Source organism: Copadichromis virginalis, linkage group LG15 (genome assembly GCF_057382275.1).
Source record: "Copadichromis virginalis isolate Kocher_CV1m ecotype Utaka linkage group LG15, C_Virginalis_male_GT1.1, whole genome shotgun sequence".
Taxonomy (NCBI): domain Eukaryota; kingdom Metazoa; phylum Chordata; class Actinopteri; order Cichliformes; family Cichlidae; genus Copadichromis; species Copadichromis virginalis.
The window spans coordinates 12,668,470-12,688,575 of NC_140632.1; the positions used below are offsets into that span (position 1 = coordinate 12,668,470).

The 20,106-nt window shown below is 42.0% G+C and overlaps 1 long non-coding RNA gene across 2 annotated transcripts in view; it reads left to right on the forward strand.

The window, feature by feature from the left end:
* LOC146692047 (uncharacterized) overlaps positions 1-20,106 on the forward strand; it is a 78,312-nt gene that overhangs the window by 4,024 nt on the left and 54,182 nt on the right. The window contains exons 3-4 of one of the 2 annotated variants that reach the window (XR_014915126.1): positions 7,829-7,933; positions 8,496-8,690. The exons of the other annotated variant lie outside the window; for it this stretch is intronic. This is a non-coding gene — a long non-coding RNA (uncharacterized LOC146692047). Of the gene's footprint in view, positions 1-7,828; positions 7,934-8,495; positions 8,691-20,106 lie in introns of those variants that run through there. 2 annotated transcript variants of the gene reach the window in all.

Below are 20,106 nucleotides of genomic sequence, written 5' to 3' on the forward strand. Positions count from 1 at the left end.
AGTGGCGTCATGGTGGCTACGTCCAGCTTTTATACTGTCTATTGTCCCAAGCTCAAGCAGCCAGAATTGCTCACTATCTAACTTACACCATTCTTTCTTTTTTAATATCTGCCCTTCTTATAACTTTTGAGTCAGCTTTTCAGTATTCATCAAGTATCCATCTGACTAATGCTTTTATGAGGCAGCAGGTTGCCATTAATATGACAAAAATCAGCAGTGAGTTATTCTTAGGTTTTGTTCGTAGTCAGCAGCTTCTTTGTTGCTGACAGACGTAATTATGCTCTGACATTCTTGACTTTTGAGCACAATTGCCAGTAAAAGATTAAAGGTTCATCATTTTGTCCATCTTATGCCCAGTCATAAGATCTGTGATAAAGCAGGTTATTTCAAGAAGGTGTATTTTTTTGCACATTTTAAAGAAATATAAAGAAAGGAATATTTTATTTTATATTACTTGATCAGTCTTTTTAATTTTTTTTTTATAGTAAAGCATACTCTAAATAAATATGTAGCCATTTAATTGTGTCTAGATGCATATACTGTAGGCAGTATTTGTTTATTTTATTTTTAAATGGAGCAGCACTTTTGTGCATGAGGCTGAGGTGACTTTCTGCACTTTCCATCTGAAGCTGAAGTGAGCAGAGAGCCAAGCATCCCTGCTGCCTGTCAGGACACTGTACACAGACATTCAAATAAAGCAGACATGCTGGGCAGACAGCCGCCGTCTTATCACTCATCTCTTTTTGTATGCATGGAAAATAAAATATCCCACACGCATGCTCTTGAATTCTGCATAAACAAGCCTCACCCGGATACTGATGTTTTGAATGCTCAAGATATTTTTGGAGGACAGATGGTATTATGGTGAACACACCTACTAGCTTTCACACCACTAGCATCAGATGATAGGCTATTTATCACTCTAAAATCTGTCAGGTTAATATGAGGCTAATAGCAAACTAGCATGGCAATGGTTCTTCCAGACTTCACTCATTTTCTTTTATTTGTTTAATAAGTATCAAAGCCATGATAAGCTGTGTGCTGCATGCACATGAATGTAGATCCATATTTATCATACACATAAGCCAGTGATTTTGATTTTCTCATCCAACTCTTGATATGAGCAGGTTTACCTTTGAAGAGTAGAGTTATCTGAAGGCGAGAGGAACTAGTTTTTGTTTCGCCTCAGATTACCATCATCCTGACAAATCCCAGTGAGGCGTATCCATCTCATTTAGTATGCTAATCAAAATGCGGGCTGCTCTGCCCTACCTTGATGAAGCTTATATCTTGTTCTATGAATAGATATGCGGCTGAGTGCTGACCTGCCGCCACGGTTCACCGTGTTCCTTCCCTGCACCGGTCCTCGCAGCGCTTTTCAACAAGGCCATCTGACCACACATGAAGATTTTTCAAATGCACACACAGTGACTGACTCATTCTAGCATGGCAGACTTCTTTTTTTCTTTTTAGCTGGGTCTCTTGTGATTAGGGTTTTAAAAAGAAGAATAAAAAAAAAAAATCAGTTTAAAAAGTGAGCATCAGGATGTCAGTTTGGCACTTACAATAGGCTTTTCACAACAAGCACCGCTGAGGCTGGTGAAGGCCATCCATGCCTGCTCCGGTCTTTAGCAGATTCTGTCCTTTTTCAGTCTTTGGTGTGCTCACCAGGGTCACATCTTTGAATTTATATTTGTGTGTCTTTTTGTATGTGTACTACAATAACTTTTCACTTGAAAGGCTTTTTGCTAATTTGTGTTACACAACCGATGGTGCAATTATGCTCTTTCATAAGGAGTAAAGGAAAGAAGAAATGGTGTGTCAGCTTTTAAATTTCCATTGCCACTCCTATAAAGTTTCTGATCTGCTGTTTTTGTGCTTGTCTTTTGTCACTTATAAGTTGCTTGAGTACCTTAAATTGAAACAAAGTGTTAGTTATCCTCTTTTTTTTTGTCGGCTTATATTCCTAGTCCTAGAAACTCTGGACCTTATTAGTAGCTAAAAAAAAACCCTTATTGAATATCATTTTACTACTGTGACACATAATAAGTTTTTAAAACCTTTAACTTCAGTATATAGCCCACTGTGTTGTGTTAAATTAATAATTTTTTGAAAAAGAAAAAATATTCCTCTGACATACTCTACGAAAAATGTCTGAACCTTTTTGTGTTGACTATTACGTCCTATAGAGCCCGATACATTTACATTACAGCTCTCCAAAAAACACAGATTCAAAATACATGAAAAACTGAACAATGTGTTTTGCTGTGTTAACTAATAAAAGTAAAAATTACACAGATAAAGAAATAAAATGTGTTCAGAATTTACAAGTTGGTGATGATTCAACTCATGACTCATTAAGCACCATCAGTATGTTGCATAATGTAAAAGTGTTGGCCCACCCCTTGACCGTGTGCAGCCTATAATATCTAAAGTGTATTATTAACATATGCTTTTGGTCACTTCTGTATTTTGTTACTTTCATTAAATATTCTCCTTGTATGCTGTCATAAAAAGGTTTCACACCTTTTCAAGTACAGAAATGTAAAAAGTTGTTTTCATGGAACTGAACGTACAATCATTTTTCTCCCAAGGTCAGACTGTGTAATGCTCAGAGGATTTAACCCCCACCTCCCCAAAAAAGCCCAAGAGCCACATTTCAGTCTCTAACTACCTTCATTTAGGTCAGATTATTAATTTAAAGAAAAGCAATGGAAGATCTTGTAATTATGGGACTTGAACCACTGTAGAAATAAAACAAGCTTTAGAACATTTCATTCTTTGCTTATCTACTGGGTAAAGCTTAAAGATAATGTTTGTTTCTTACAATCATGAATTTTAATTCCTGGCCATTTGCCTTTGATTCATCTGGATTTTTAAGAATCTTCCCAAATGTGCCACATTTTTATACTTAAGCCATATCTGTTCCTCTTTCATTTAGAACGAAAATAAGAACCCTATTTGGAAAGGACAGTACATACAGTACTTACAAAATAAGAAAGGGAACTGTTACAGGATGTAACAGTTTGTTTGTTCTTTACAGCTGGATTTGTAAAAAGCTTTGGGAAAATTTTAGACCTAAGAGGTACATTAGTGTTTTGCGGGCAATGATGAGTCAAAACTCAAAAAAGAAGAATGTTTGAAAGTGTATTGCTGCATACAGACAGGGGTGACTGACATTGTTTGTCTTTTTTTTTTCTTGGTTATAGTGTGGAAAAACGTCCCCTTTGCCTACTGCTTCACTTGTAGATAGACACAAGAAGGCTGACCAATGTGGAAAATAAAACTGGAAAAAATATAGTTGCTCATACTGAGCATTCCCTCCTAAACCACATGTTGACCCCAAACCCCATTTTTAAACTAAAAGTAAACATCTACTAAACACAGTAAACAAAATCTAAAATAGTAAGAAAAAGAAACCCACCAGTAATACATGCTTTTCCAATTGCATGTCATTTTTCAGGAGATTTTATGGAGGTCCAAAGTAACATTCACCATATTAACTGCCACACAATATATCAAGAAGAGCTCCTCGTATGTCAACCCCCCCCCGCAGATTCTTTACTCCATTATGAGGATCATCCGTCCCTCCTGGGGGTGATACATCTGCTAGTGAGTAACCACACCATCGTAGCTGGCTTTCTTCTAGTATTACAGTAAAACCCTCCTTCTTTCTGCCTCCATGATTCCCCTGCTGCCTAAAGATGAGAAAAATGAGTTGCAAGCATATCTTAATTAAAGTCAATATTTAACAGCATTCATTTAATACACACATAAACAAAGCACAGATGTGCATGTGCAGGCTCTCATGCAATGGTGGGTATGCAAGTTAGAGTCCAAAGCCACGAGTTTTACTGTACATGAAGCCCCCCCCCTCCTGCACAGCCTGCACGCAAACTTATAAACACACATGTTATGCAGGTGAGAAGAGTCTGGGAACTGTACAGTCACACAAGTTTAAACAGAGGGACGTGGGCACGCAAACACATGTGCATGCTGCCATACATATGATGAGGACAAAAATACAAATGGACATAAGATGGACATTTTTTGAGATGTAAGATGGATTTAGAATGAAGGCAATTAAGGTTCAGTTTTCAAAGCATCCCCTCTTTTTCCACACGCTGATGAAAACCAGGCAGCATCTGTTTTATATGTGTTTGTGTAGATTTGTATTAAAGTCTAATTTCTCTTAATGACTAACAGGAACCTTCGGGGTGAGAAGTATCGCAGTGGATGCTGACTTCACCTCTCAATAAGCTCATTCTTTACGGTAGATTAGCTTCTCTTTGTCTCACTGGCCAGCACACCATCAAAACCATTACTTAACGTACTAAGGAAACTGGGTGCACAAAGGCAGGGAAAAATGGAGACGGGGAGCAATGAAGCAATATACGCTTTCCCTGGTGGTTTTAATGTTGAGTGCTGGCCATAATTCACACCAGCACACACATGCACACACACTAACGCAAGACCAAATTTATGCACACTCATACACGCCTGTGCACATGCACAGAAAACAATAGTTTTATCTCGCTGGCTGTGTCTCTGTCTTTCCTACCCTCCATTTAGGTCAAAGAAGATATACAGACGTGTGAAACAGACTGCCCTTGACATTGTGGGTTGACATTTCTGTGCTGGATGGGGGAGGGTGAGGATCTACGCTGACCTGATTCACCCCCATATTAATCATTGTTATGGTACAGCATGACATTGATTTTTCAGAACGAGTGCACAAAACTGCTGTGAAATAATCTTGTTTGGTTACAGACGAGTTTTGTGAGATTTTTTCTTTTTATTTCAGTGTAACCTTTATGGTGAGTCTTGTACTCTACAATTGATAGAAGCTTGATTTCAAGCTTGGTTTAGACTATGTGACGGCTTGATCTGTTTCAAAGGGAAAACCTTGCTGTTGCTGTCGAGGTACCATCGAATACATTGCAGCCTCATAATATTTTTGACGACGAAAAAACCCTTTTTTTTTCTCTATGTTAATACTAAACACACATATGTAAATATACTAATATCAATTTAAGATTTTAGAACTAGACATTAGGTGATAAAGGTGATGATATCAGAGTACAAAACCAAAAAACAATAACCAAAAAAGTGTATAATAGGAGCGATACAGTCACGATAAGAAGACAGTACAACCTTGTTTATTTCTAAAGTTTTACATATCAGGATAAATGTAAAACTTCTCTGGTCCACAGCAGCATCTAAAATTATCTAAAACATCACACAGAATCCAGTATTTGATTGTCAAACCTGACTACACGCCATGGTTTAGTAGTTTGTAGAACCACCTTCAGCAGCAATTGAAGTCATGGTTTTCTGTATGATACTCTGTCATTGTGGATAAATTTTGGCCCACTCTTCTTGCCTATGTTGTTTCACTACATTGAGATATTGAGATTTGTGAGCATTTGTTTACAGCATACACTTAACTTACACTTAACTTACAACAACTATTTTGGTGAAAAGTCAACCATGCTAAACATGCTAACTAACTGAGGCCTGTAGCAACCGAATGGTAGCTCTTGGGCTTTGCACGGTCTGACCTTGGAGTGAATTTGCTGGACGTCCACTCTAGGGAAGACTAGGAATTGATCAACTTTAGGTTGTTTGGAAATGACCATATAACCTTTTCCAGATTGATGGCCAGCTGCAGATGCTTATCTAAGATCACTGCTGATGTCTTTCTTCCTTGATAACAATCACCTGAATGCTCTAGACCAGCAAACTATTAAAAGCCCTGCTTTTATAGATGCTTTTGTAGGTGCTTACATGTGCTGATGACCAGTTAATTAACTGCACATGGCTTTTACTTTCCTGTGTAACTAATGTTGTGTACTGATGTGTGCAGAATAGATAAATAAATAGATAGATGTGCGTGAGTACACGGATACCCTATGTCATCTATAACTCTGTATTCTGTTTGTTTTATCCTTTTGTCAGGCCTAACCTGTCATTATGAATAACCGCACTGGAAGCCAGAAGCCACGGTGACTCCTTGTCTCTGGGTTGCTTTTTTTTTAAATTACAAAGTTATTAATGCTTAAGCTTTTGGTTATGGTCCAAACATTTGCTGTATTATGTGCTGCCCGACCACATGTGACAGTGTGGTTGGTCATACTCATTATGAATGACTAAACCCAAAGGCGGGGTGAAAAACTGTCCATCCAGTGATCAAAGAACAGATTGGATTGGAGAACAGAGTTTAGACTAATGTAGAGGCAAAATCAATGGGGGAGGGGGTGAAATTTCTTTTCTCTAATGTGATGAATTTGTGTTTTAATGAACTAGAAGAGCATTTCTGCTCTGCGGCTGTTGCTTATCGCCTTTCAAAAAGGCAGATGCCTACCATAAGCTATCAACTAATTCTGTTTTCTTTGTAAAACTGCATGCATGCTTGAAAGGAATGAGTGGCATCAGCATTTCAAAGGCAAGCTTCCAGTTACTTGACTGGCACCTACCCACTACCGTACCTTGATTTCTTCTTTTGTCAGGTGATTTACATGCTCTCTCCTCCAGGTACTCCACAGCTCAATGACATGCATTTTGGGTTAAATAGCTGTTCCTGCTATAGGCAGGTAACTTGTCCAGGTACCCTATAATAGCTGGGGTAGGCTCCAAGAACTGCAGTTTTTTTAAAGTTAATTTTTCAACACCGGAGGTTGCTGCTCGGTTAGAAGTGACAAAATGTCTCATTCAAACCTCACACATTCAGATGCCATGAAATTAACTGAGTGTACTGTTCAGCTCAAGGACTGGATTTAAACCTACAGTCACTGAAACAGCTCATTTTGAACAGCTAATAAAAGCACTGAAGACAGATCAACCTGTTTGGTTTTAGAGCTAGGGACATTTGTATGGTTTACAGCGACTGTGACATATTATTCAGCAAAGGTTTGCCAATAAAGGACGCGACTAATCACATCCACACGCAGGCACACACTAAACTATCATAGTCTAGTTATTAATCTGGAGTAATGAACACACAATCTGTGAGGTTCATGTGGGTCAGTGGAGGATGATGCAAGACATGGCCACATATAGAGTATGATGCATAAGCCCTTAACATGATTAAATGTAATTATTTCACAAAGTGACCTTTAATGAAGAAATGTTGAGCACTATGCTAGTATGTTGTATCATATGACCCACTGCACACACATATAAAGCAGTCACATGCAGCCTCATGTTAGAATGGGAGGTAATACTCTCAAACCAAAGGCAGGCGGGGGATGGGAAATAGGGTTAGTGGGCTTATGCAACAGGAATGAGCACAAGATGAGCATGATGGCCCCTCATATGAGGAAAACAGGCTAGACGTGTGTGCTTGTGTGTGTCTGTGCGTGAGGAAGAGATGAACTCTATATCTTCTGGGCTGACAGGAGGAGATGAGGGGCCGGACAGGCAGCTTTTCTGTTTCCTGATTATTCCACCTCATCTCCCTCACTGCATCCAACCCAGCATCAGCCTTACTCTTTCTCTGTGTGGAAGCAAAGCGTTCCTGACAGCAGAAAAAGAAAAAGAGAAAAAATACTGAAATTATATAAGAAAGAAGTGAGAGAATGAATGACGTGAAGAGAAATCTCTGTTAGTGAAATAAAGACACACCTGGGGAGTTTATTGTGTAATATGCAAAAGGTTTTCTCTGATTTTGAATTTGTCGGTGTTCATGAATAAATTAGACAGACACTCTAATAAAACTGAAGGTTTGTCATGTATCACCCAGATTACATCACTTGCTCAAGTCCAAAACAGATCAATGTGACAAAATGAAAAGCATCAATCAACACAATGATTTCCTTTCTTCTAACAGTCCACTCCAATCCTCCTGGTGCGTGAGGTTATCCAGTTTAGTCCCATCAATGACGGAGATAGAAAGAACAAAATCATTCAGGATCCATGGCAATGCTTCACTGAGGTAGATAACAAGAACGAGTGGAAACATCCATCACCCTTCACTGCAATTTTTTTTTAAGCTTTTAGCTAATTTTTTTCATCCTCCAAGCTTCACATGATGATTTATTTTCAGCTATTTTCTTTTCTCATTTGTACTAAAAGAGAAAAAAACAATTCTATGGAGTGAAATAACTGGAGAGGCCCATGCTCACCATTCATTCTCAGGTGTCAGGTTCTTTCTTGTAGCAGAGAGATGGAAAACATGAAGTGGTGATTTGTATTATAAAAAATGAAAATGTAACTTTGATGCATATTGGATGCCAAATTGAAAATGAAGTGAAACACCTACGTGGTTGCTTCATTTATTAAAGTAAAGCTTTGAAAGGTAAAAGTTCTCTATAGATGTAACAGAGGCTAATATGTTTAGATTCTCTTACAGTACCTTATTTTCCCCACACAACTGTGGCAGATTTAACCTGAGAAAACGTCCAGATATGTGTCGCTTGCTGCTTAAATGATCTTTAATTCCTTTTTTATAGGTTAAATATTTGAATGTAAAAAAAAGTTTCATTTATCCTTTTAAGCTTATGTTTGCTGGAGGCAGTAAAAGGAGAGAGGAAGGAGGGACACGTTCCGAGGTCTGTGGCCGGATTTGGATAAGGACAGGCGAATCAATAGAGCCGATCTATACTTTGATAGTCACAGGCTAGTCATTTGGTACAGTTTCCTTATTGGACATATTTTTACACTTCCTGTAATAAACATGTTTATTTATTCATACTCAACTATTCTAAGAAGCCCAACATCATCTGCTTTATGTATCTTAACTTAAAGTGCTTCAACTGATTTTATAGCCTTCAGAGAAATGTTCACACCTGATGTAAAGATCAGTACACAGCAGTGCTGCAAACAAACATAAGAAAACAATCATCGTTCTTATTAAAGCACAATTATGTAAATTTCAGGTTTTATGTATCAGGACAAAATAAAAAATTATCTGGTGCTTACCAGGTTCTAAAATTAGGTGAACAGAACATCAGATTCACAACAACACATGATATATGATGCCATGCCATTATTTATTTAACAAGAATTAGGCTAAAGTGCTGAAGCATAAGAAAGACTAATGCACTTGATTAACTGATCATCAGTATGTGTGAGCACTTCTATGAAAGAAGTTTGGGAGTTTGCATTCGGGTATGTGTTAGCACAAAGTCGAGGTGGAAAGATATCGTCAGTGATCAATCAGAGGGTTATGAGGCCATTTCCAAATTCACCCCAAATTCAGATTGTGCAAGAGCTACATCTCAGACTCTACAGGCCTCAGTTAGCATGTTAAATGTTAAAGTTCATGACAGTACATTTAGAAGACTGAGAAAGCATAGCTTGTTCCGAAGGTTTGCCAGGAGAAACCTTTTCCTCATTAAAATGAACATGGAAACATGGCTTAGGTTTGCAAAGTTGCATGTGAACACACAAGATATAACACAAAATATTAGTTGGACAGGTGAGTGCAAAGTGGAGATAAAACTAAATATTTTAGTTTTATCAGGCTAAACGGGAGCCTCCAGGCGACCCACCAGGCTTGTCCGGATGGGCGCGATGGAAATCCCGGACCATACCAAGTGAAGGTTGGCCATAGCCCTCCAAATCCACCAGATACTGAACTCCCCGTCCACGGCGCCGCGAGTCCATGATGCGCGTAATAGAATACGCGGGCAGGCCATCAATGAGCCGGGCGGGTGGCGGCGGCCTGGAAGGAGGGCACAGAGGACTGGACAGGTGTGGTTTCAACTGAGACACATGGAACACGTTGTGGATACGCATGCTACGTGGGAGCTGCAAACGGACCGAGACTGGGTTAACAACAGCCTCGACAGTAAAGGGTCCAATGCAAGCAGCTGGGCGGTCTCTAGGGCTGTGGGAAGCTTGGGTAATGCTACAAAATGTGCTGCTTTAGAGAAGCGATCGACAATAGACAGAATTACTGTGTTACCTGCCGAAGGTGGAAGTCCAGTAACAAAGTCGAGGGCAATGTGTGACCACGGTCGACCCGGGGTAGGGAGTGGATGAAGTAAGCCTGCGGGAGGAGTGTTTTGTGACTTATTTTGGGCGCAGGTAGTACAGGCTTTAACATATTCTCGGGCATCTTGGGCTAAAGATGGCCACCAGAAGGCGCGTTCCAGAAAGGCAATGGTGCGTTGGATTCCAGGGTGACATGAGAATCTTGCTGTGTGGGCCCATTGGGATCGTACGGACGAAGGGATGTAGAGCCGCCCCGGGGGTCCTGTCCCCGGATCAGGTTCGGTACGCTGGGCCCGCCGCACCATCGACTCAATCTCCCAAGTGAGGCCTCCTATGACACAGCCCGGAGGCAAGATCGACGCCACCTCCCGATCCCCCTCAGAGGGTGAAAACTGACGTGATAAAGCATCTGGTTTGACATTTCGGGACCCGGGCCTGTAAGTAATGGAGAAATTGAAACGGGTGAAGAAAAGCGCCCACCTGGCTTGACGTGCGTTGAGGCGTTTTGCTGCCTGAAGGTAGGCGAGGTTCTTGTGGTCGGTCCACACAATGAAAGGCTGTGCCGTCCCCTCTAGCCAATGCCGCCACTCCTCCAGTGCCAGTTTGATAGCGAGTAGCTCCCTGTCGCCAACATCATAGTTTTGCTCTGCGGGTGAAAGCCGACGAGAGAAGTAAGCGCATGGATGGAGTTTACCTTCAGTTTTCTGAGAGAGGACGGCCCCCACGTCCATATCCGAGGTATCCACCTCCGCGATGAAGGGTTGGTTGAGATCCGGCTGGGAGAGGATGGGAGCGGAGGCAAACCGTTGTTTCAGATGATTGAACGCCTCCGTGGCTACCTGTCCCCACTGGAACGGAACCTTAGGGTAAGTGAGGTAAGTAAGAGGTGAGACAATTTTGTTGAAGTCACGGATGAAACGGCGATAGAAATTTGCAAACCCCAAAAAACGTTGAAGCTGTTTGCCGTTTGGGGGTGTGGGCCACTCCAAAACCGCTTTGACCTTTCCAGGATCCGGTCTCAAGTTTCCCTGCTCAATTATGAATCCAAGGAAAGAAACAGTGGTTACATGAAACTCACACTTCTCTGCTTTGACAAAAAGGCAGTTTTGCAACAATCTTTGTAACACCAGTTTGACATGTCTTTCGTGCTCTGACACTGACCTGGAGAAGATGAGTATATCGTCTAGGTAGACGAAAACAAAGTGGTTGAGGAAGTCTCTGAGGACGTCATTCACGAGGGCTTGGAAGACTGCCGGGGCATTTGTTAATCCAAAAGGCATGACAAGATATTCAAAATGTCCCAGATGGGTGTTGAAGGCCGTCTTCCACTCATCCCCTGCCCTAATTTACTGAACATTTTCATCCCGTGGAGAAGCTCAAACGCTGAGGTCAGCAGGGGCAGCGGGTATTTATTTTTGACAGTGATTGCATTCAAGCCCCGATAGTCAACGCATGGCCGGAGGGACTTGTCCTTCTTGTCCACGAAGAAAAAACCCGATGCCAAAGGAGAGGTAGATGGCCGAATGATTCCCGCAGCCAGTGCGTCAGTAATGTACTCCTCCATGGCTTCTCTTTCTGGCTGTGTCAGGCTATAGAGTCGGCTAGTAGGCAACGGAGCTCCTGGTAACAAGTCAATGGCACAATCATAAGGCCGGTGTGGGGGAAGAGAACGGGCGCGATCCTTACTAAACACCTCCGCTAGTTCATGGTACACTGAAGGAACTGCTGTTAGGTCTGGAGGAGTCTGCGGGGGTGACGCGGAGGAGCCAATGGATGGAATGGCTGATTTTAAGCAAGTCATATGGCAACCCTCCCCCCATCTAGACACACAGCCCGCCTGCCAATCAATCAGTGGGTTATGCTGCAACAGCCATGGATAGCCCAGAACCAGAGGCGTCAGCGGAGCTTTGAAAACAAACAGACTGATTAATTCAGTGTGATTTCCAGACAAATACAGGGTGACTGGTTCAGAAACATGGGTGACATCAGGCAAACGCTGTCCATTCAGAGATGAGGCTCGAAGAGCATGGGGCAGAGGTTCAATAGTTAGGCCCAGTTTCTTAGCGAGTGATGCATCAATAAAACTCTGTTCGGCCCCTGAGTCTATCAAAGCCTTGAGTGAGTGAGTGGTGGCGTGAGCAGTGAGCTTAGCTGGTAACAAAAGATGAGGAGGGGAATGAGAGATGTTTATTTCGCCCACCAGTACCCCCGTTTCTAATGGCGGGCACGCCCTTTTGCTCGTGCGGGGCAAACGGCGATGAAATGTCCGTGACGGCCGCAGTATAAACACTCACCAGCCATGAAACGGCGCTGCCTCTCCGTTGGTGTAAGCCGGGCACGTCCAATCTGCATCGGCTCCGCCTCGCCGGGGCTCACATCCACCGAGGCCGGCTGTTGTGGTGAAGCAGCACTACCGGCAAAAATCCCAACACTGAGCGGAGCACTCTGGGAAGCTGAGTGTCGCGTCCCACGGCGCATTCGCAGGCGCTCGTCAACGTGAATGCACAGGGACATTAGTGAGCTGAGAGATGATGGTAATTCCCTCGTCATGAGCTCATCCTTCAAATCCTCAGCAATATTGTTGAGCAGAACCTCTTCTCTCCACCCGGTTTCTACAGCGAGAATGCGGAAGTCAACCGAGAAGTCAGCCATAGTGCGTTTACCTTGTTTCAGATTTAGTAGACGGTGTGCAGCAGCAGAGGGCCCACCATCCCTTTCAAACACGCCTTTGAATTCAGTCAGGAAGTCGAGGTAGGAGACATTCAGCAGGGTTTTCAATAGTGCCTGAGCCCACTGGAGCGTGCGGTCTCGTAACAGCTGAACAAAGAAAGCAATCCGGGCACCGTCGCTGGCATACGTCCTGTTCTCCTGGGGGAAAAACAGGGAGACTTGGGCAAGAAAACCCGAACATTTCTCCAGCTCACCTGTAAACGGTTCGGGGCTTGGCATCGTCCTCCCCGGGGCCTCTAGCCAGGCAGCGGGAGGGTCGGGGGGTGCAGCAGCGGCCTGGGGATTCGGAGATGGAGAGGGACTTACACGCGGAGATGGGTTTACGCTCGGAGAGGGCGAGCTTACCAGGGGTGTGCGCTGGGCGAGAGCCTGTGTAAGGGCGGAGAGCTCTTTATTGATATGGTGGAGCATCTTCTCGTGCCGCTCCAGCAGGGCTTCCTGAGTGAGGAGAGCCCGTTGAACAGGGTCAGAATCCGCTGAGTCCATAGTGGCTGGATCGTTCTGTCACAGATTAGTAGGCAGAGGACTCACTCACAGGACTCTGAAGTTTAGAGAGAAGGTGAGGGTTTATTTGCAATGTGACACCAAGTGAGAATATATACATATATACAGTGGAACAGATAACACGGGGCTCCAGGGAGTAGTGCGGGGTCCGAAGGGAAGGTCCAAGACGGGGGTACACACACGCTCTTCTTCCACTTGATCTGTAACTCACTCAAAATGTCCACACTAAAAAGCTCACGCTCACTCACACACATCCACAGAAATCCAGACGGCAGGGAAGACGGGCAGGGAGTCTAGAAGGCCTGTACACAGAGAAAAAAAAAACAATGTCAGGAGGAAACTCTAGGAGATCAAAGGAACACTTTCATAGGCTAAGCTATACTGACACTTGGTAGTGTGACGATCCAGCGAGGAAGCAGCCTCTCTTGCCATCTTAAGTAGTCTGCCAGGATCAGTGTGAATGAGCCACAGGTGTGTGTTCAGGGTGGGTTCAGAGGCGGGGAATCAAGGTCCAGTTCCGCCCTGGTGGGAGAGGTTAAGACAAAAAATACACACACCACGACCTCTCCAGATCTTGAGAACCATGACAAATATAGTAGAATCATCACAAACATTTCATTCCAATTCTCAAGCACGGTGGGGGAAGGGTTATGATTTGGACTTGTTTTGCAACCACAGTATGTTGGCACCTTGCAGTCATTGAGTTGACCATGAACTCCTCTGTATAACAAAGTATTCAAATGTGAGGCCATCTGTCTGACAGCTAATGCTTTGCCAAAACTGGGTCATGCAACAGGGTAAAGATCACAAGAGCTGCAGTAAATCTACAACAGAATGGCTGAAAAAGAAAAGGTTTAATACTGGCCCAGTCAAAGTCCAGAATTCAACATTTACCTTTACTCAAAAAGCCATCTCTAGACCCAGCAGTCTTAGCTAATTATAGGCCAATCTCCAACCTTCCTTTCATTTCAAAAATCCTTGAAAGAGTAGTTGTCAAACAGCTAACAGATCATCTGCAGAGGAATGGTTTATTTGAAGAGTTTCAGTCAGGTTTCAGAGCTCATCACAGCACAGAAACAGCTTTAGTGAAGGTTACAAATGATCTTCTTATGGCCTCTGACAGTGGACTCATCTCTGTGCTTGTCCTGCTAGACCTTAGTGCAGCATTCGATACTGTCGACCATAATATCCTATTAGAGCGATTAGAACATGCTGTAGGTATTACAGGTACTGCACTGCAGTGGTTTGTATCATATCTATCTAATAGACTCCAATTTGTTCATGTAAATGGAGAGTCCTCTTCACACACTGAGGTTAATTATGGAGTTCCACAGGGTTCAGTGCTAGGACCAATTCTGTTTACATTATACATGCTTCCCTTAGGCAGCATCATTAGAAGACATAGCATACATTTTCACTGCTATGCAGATGACACCCAGCTCTATCTGTCCATGAAGCCAGATAACACACACCAATTAGTTAAACTGCAGGAATGTCTTAAAGACATAAAGACCTGGATGGCCGCTAACTTTCTGCTTCTTAATTCAGATAAAACTGAGGTTATTGTACTCGGCCCTGAAAATCTTAGAAATATGGTATCTAACCAGATTCTTACTCTGGATGGCATTACCTTGGCCTCCAGTAACGCTGTGAGGAACCTTGGAGTCATTTTTGACCAGGACATGTCCTTCAACGCACATATTAAACAAATATGTAAGACTGCGTTCTTCCATTTGCGCAACATCTCTAAAATTAGAAATATCCTGTCTCAGAGTGACGCTGAAAAACTAGTTCATGCATTTATTACTTCCAGGCTGGACTACTGTAATTCATTATTATCAGGATGTCCAAAAAACTCACTGAAAAGCCTTCAGCTAATCCAAAATGCTGCAGCAAGAGTACTGACAGGGACTAGAAAGAGAGACCATATTTCTCCTGTTCTGGCTTCCCTTCATTGGCTTCCTGTTAAATCCAGAATTGAATTCAAAATCCTGCTCCTCACATACAAGGTCTTAAATAATGAGGCCCCATCTTATCTTAATGACCTTGTAGTACCATATCACCCTATTAGAGCACTTCGCTCTCGCTCTGCAGGCCTACTTGTTGTTCCTAGAGTATTTAAAAGTAGAATGGGAGGCAGAGCCTTCAGTTTTCAGGCCCCTCTTCTGTGGAACCAGCTTCCAGTTTGGATTCAGGAGACAGACACTATCTCTACTTTTAAGATTAGGCTTAAAACTTTCCTTTTTGCTAAAGCATATAGTTAGGGCTGGACCAGGTGACCCTGAATCCTCCCTTAATTATGCTGCAATAGACATAGGCTGCCGGGGGATTCCCATGATGCATTGAGTTTTTCCTTTCCAGTCACCTTTCTCACTCACTATGTATTAATAGACCTCTCTGCATTTAATCATATCTGTTATTAACCTCTGTCTCTCTTCCACAGCATGTCTTTTATCCTGTCTTCCTTCTCTCACCCCAACCGGTCGGAGCAGATGGCCGCCCCTCCCTGAGCCTGGTTGTGCCGGAGGTTTCTTCCTGTTAAAAGGGAGTTTTTCCTTCCCACTGTTGCCAAAGTGCTTGCTCATAGGGGGTCATATGATTGTTGGGTTTTTCTCTGTATCTATGAAGCGCCTTGAGGCGACTTATGTTGTGATTTGGCGCTATATAAATAAAATTGAATTGAATTGAATTGAACATAAGTGAACTGCTGTGATGGGACATTAAAGAGCTGTTCATGAACAAACACCTGTAAACCTAAGTGAACTGAAGTGATGCAAAGAAGTGAGAGTGTTAAAGTCATGCTGTATGTGATTATTTTAAGTTATTGCTGCTGATGATTGATGATTCTTTTTTCCTGATACATTAAACCACAGAAATGAAATAGTGTCTATATTTTTTACATGACTGTACAATCACATCTCCAAAAAACTAATTTGGCTTGTTATATAAAATGTAATTAATTGGAAAATAATTCAAACCCAATATTTAATTAAAAACAGTAAAAACAAAACAGATCCGATGTTGAAAAAGAGACATTTCTTGCACGGAATTTGTGCTGCAGGTTTTATTTTGCTCTTCGGGGTAGTCAAAAAGCAGCTGTGGCTGGGATGATGTGAGGGCAGACAGAGGAGACAAGGCTCATGTGCCCCTTTATGACACTATGAATTTTATCGCTTCTCATCCGCTGGTATGACTTTGTCATTTCATTGCACCTCATCTCTTACGTGCATCACATCCTCTGATGATTGCACTTTTGATTTTCCCATATAGATACACGTGGTGTGAATCCTAGAGCAAAAGAAAGAGACTCAAAAAGCTGCGATTGCTTTTGTTAAACTGATTTGTCGGGCACTATTTGTCAGACTGTAATAATGATTGTTTTATTTTCTTTTGTCTGCTGGTAGACGCTCGTTGTGTTTGTGTGTGTGAATCTGTAATTACAAAAGGGCTGTTCAGTGTGAAGAGATCTGGCGTCCCACCACAGGCTGTGAGTGCGAGCTATAATCTGCCTTGATGACGCTGATCACAGTCTGTGAATGGAGGTGCTGTGGGACAAAGCTCAACCGCTCTGTGCCAGTGTGCCATTACAGAGATGACATCATTCCTCTGCAGCACTTAGCCTGCGCATGGACACTGACATGCACGCACACGCACACACACACATAAGTATCATTTACGACTGCTCACTTCTCAGGTCTCCCCACCCACCTACCCACGGTGTCATGGATCTATCCTCGTGTGGCCAGCAGCAATTAGCATGTGTACTCGCACGTGTTTGTGTTGGTGTGTGTGAAGCACCAGTTCAGATAACGCACAGAGATCAGCCGAGGAGCGAGCTATCAAGATTAAGACAAAGCCACCACATCCATCACTGGGGCAATGTCAGTGCTGGGGGGTGAGAGGCCCACTAATGGCCATATCTCAGCAGATCCATCACATCTTCATCTTGTTTACACTTTGAACCCCACACCACATGATGACTCACTCCTCATTAGCCAGTCAGTGTGTGTGCATGATATCATGTGTCTCCACTTGTGTGCAGAATAGATAAATAAATAGATAGATGTGCGTGAGTACACGGATACCCTATGTCATCTATAACTCTGTATTCTGTTTGTTTTATCCTTTTGTCAGGCCTAACCTGTCATTATGAATAACCGCACTGGAAGCCAGAAGCCACGGTGACTCCTTGTCTCTGGGTTGCTTTTTTTTTAAAATTACAAAGTTATTAATGCTTAAGCTTTTGGTTATGGTCCAAACATTTGCTGTATTATGTGCTGCCCGACCACATGTGACAGTGTGGTTGGTCATACTCATTATGAATGACTAAACCCAAAGGCGGGGTGAAAAACTGTCCATCCAGTGATCAAAGAACAGATTGGATTGGAGAACAGAGTTTAGACTAATGTAGAGGCAAAATCAATGGGGGAGGGGGTGAAATTTCTTTTCTCTAATGTGATGAATTTGTGTTTTAATGAACTAGAAGAGCATTTCTGCTCTGCGGCTGTTGCTTATCGCCTTTCAAAAAGGCAGACGCCTACCATAAGCTATCAACTAATTCTGTTTTCTTTGTAAAACTGCATGCATGCTTGAAAGGAATGAGTGGCATCAGCATTTCAAAGGCAAGCTTCCAGTTACTTGACTGGCACCTACCCACTACCGTACCTTGATTTCTTCTTTTGTCAGGTGATAGCAGGTCGCCTTATGTGGTGTAGGAGCTGTCACAATAGACGAAACTATGATTCACACTTGGGGCTTTCTAAACACTGACATCAACAGCATTGTCTAACAGCCTGGCGTGGTAGCTATATTCCAGACCTTTGAATCACTGCCCTTCAAAATGTTCAGCGTTTAAATGCCTGGAATTGTTAAATCGTTCTATTGAATTAATAGGGATGACAATTTATCCTATGTAGTACTTGCTATCAAGCTATATTAATGGATATTAGCTATTAAAATGGCATTAAAAATGAAATCAATGAAAAATTTAATACAATAAAATATTTCGAAATCATTTGTAATTAATGCTGGATGAACAGATATATACATTTCCTGCTAATGATACAGTTAACACAATAAACTGATAACACAATCATGGCTTTCGTATTTTTGGACCATACTATTATTAATGTAATTGTAATCTTTAAAATTTATTTTACTTTTACTTTGAGCTTGTTGGGCGATACAGAGTTGGCCTGGTGATGGCTGCTTTAGCTGGCCATCAAATATGATTACCCTAGCAAATACAACGTTGGCATGCAAGAGAAACCAGGGTTTAAATGTAACAGTGCTTGATTATAGATGGGTTTCAGCTGTGCAGACTGATTGCAAAGTAGTGAAGATTCAGTGCTAGGTCAAGCCCACGAGATAAAATGGGGACCACAGGAAAAAAGGCCACACGACAGGACCTGGAAACACATAGGAACACATAAGAAAATGCTTGTTGAGGAGGGCGTTAAACACAGAAAAGACCAGATGGTTTCTTTTTATGCTATGACTAATGCCTTAAAGCATCATCTGTGTGTTTTTGACTTTCAGAAGGATTATAAGGAACAAACCACCTCCATCACAGGTGACACTGAGAGCAATTTAACCACACATTTGTTTAAAAGCCTCACCTGTGAGACACAATGCCACTTAATCTGGATGCAAACAAGCAAATGCAAACCCATATGAAAAGACCTGCACACACAGCATGCTATCGCCCTCATCGGTTTACAGTCTGGAGATAAGAGGACATTGGTGATACAAAATGTAAAACACGAACACTTGCACACCCACAACCATGGCCCGTTCTTATGACTAACATTTCTCCGATGAATCATCATGTGCTGATTACTGTTAGTGTACAGCGTGTTCAGGTTAATTTCCTACATTAAAACAAAGATGACATTTACCGAATGTGCGCCCATTGACATGGAACAAGGCAGAGACAAATATACACCCTGTGGGTGGAGATCAAGATGTTGGACAAACAATGAGATAAAGTTTTTTTTACCTCTGACTTAAAAATTAAACCAGCCAACGAAACAACCGGCAGAAGCTATGTAGAAAATTACGTGTGCATAGAACTTAGGAATGCACTATTGTCACCTCGCCCAACAAAATCCAAAGTGAAAATTGCTGTGTAATATTTAGTATGCCCTCATACCCGCATGTAAAAACTAAAACTAAAGCTATTCTTAATAGCTAGTCGGTTCAAAAGCACAAACTCATGTAAATGAATACAGTTTTTTTTTGCCTTAAAATAGGCAGAAAAAGCAAACAGAAAGGTTCAGAGGCGTTTTCAATAATTCAGTAACCTCACTGACCTCACAAAGACTGGTGTGACTGCAGCCACGCCAGACAAGTAGTCAGTCAGGTGGCTGCTGAAATGTGACTTTGGTATTTGTAGTTGTGGCGAGCCTGCTCCCTCAGTCATAACATATCTTTGACTATTTTGTAATTAACAGTGAGCCTTAGAAGTTTTCTTTTTCAGTTCTTTTATTTGTTATGAAATGCCTCTTCTTTATGAAAGAGCATTTGAAGTATCTGAGGGTGAAAGGACTTTGTTTGAGGTTCTTTTGTGCATTTGAGAACAAATGACACGACCGCACTGGCAGAGATAAAGTACCTGATGCATGTAGGTTAGGTAACAATGACAAACAGTGCTGTTATGAATGGACCATACTGTATACGGCAGCACAACGTAGGATTTATAAAATATTTTTGATTTTTTATACCTGACAAAGAGCAGAAGACAATTTAGAAGAAGACTCTTTGTTCAGGTGCTGTGAAGATATAGCCCACCTATTTATACTGTAACATCTGAAGTTTGTCTGTTGTAGTAGTATATCTGATCTGAATATTGGCTCAAATGTACGGTGGCCCTGAGAGGCCAAATGGACTGCAACTTAAGAAAACATCAGCAATAAGAAACATGCTGCAAAAGCACAC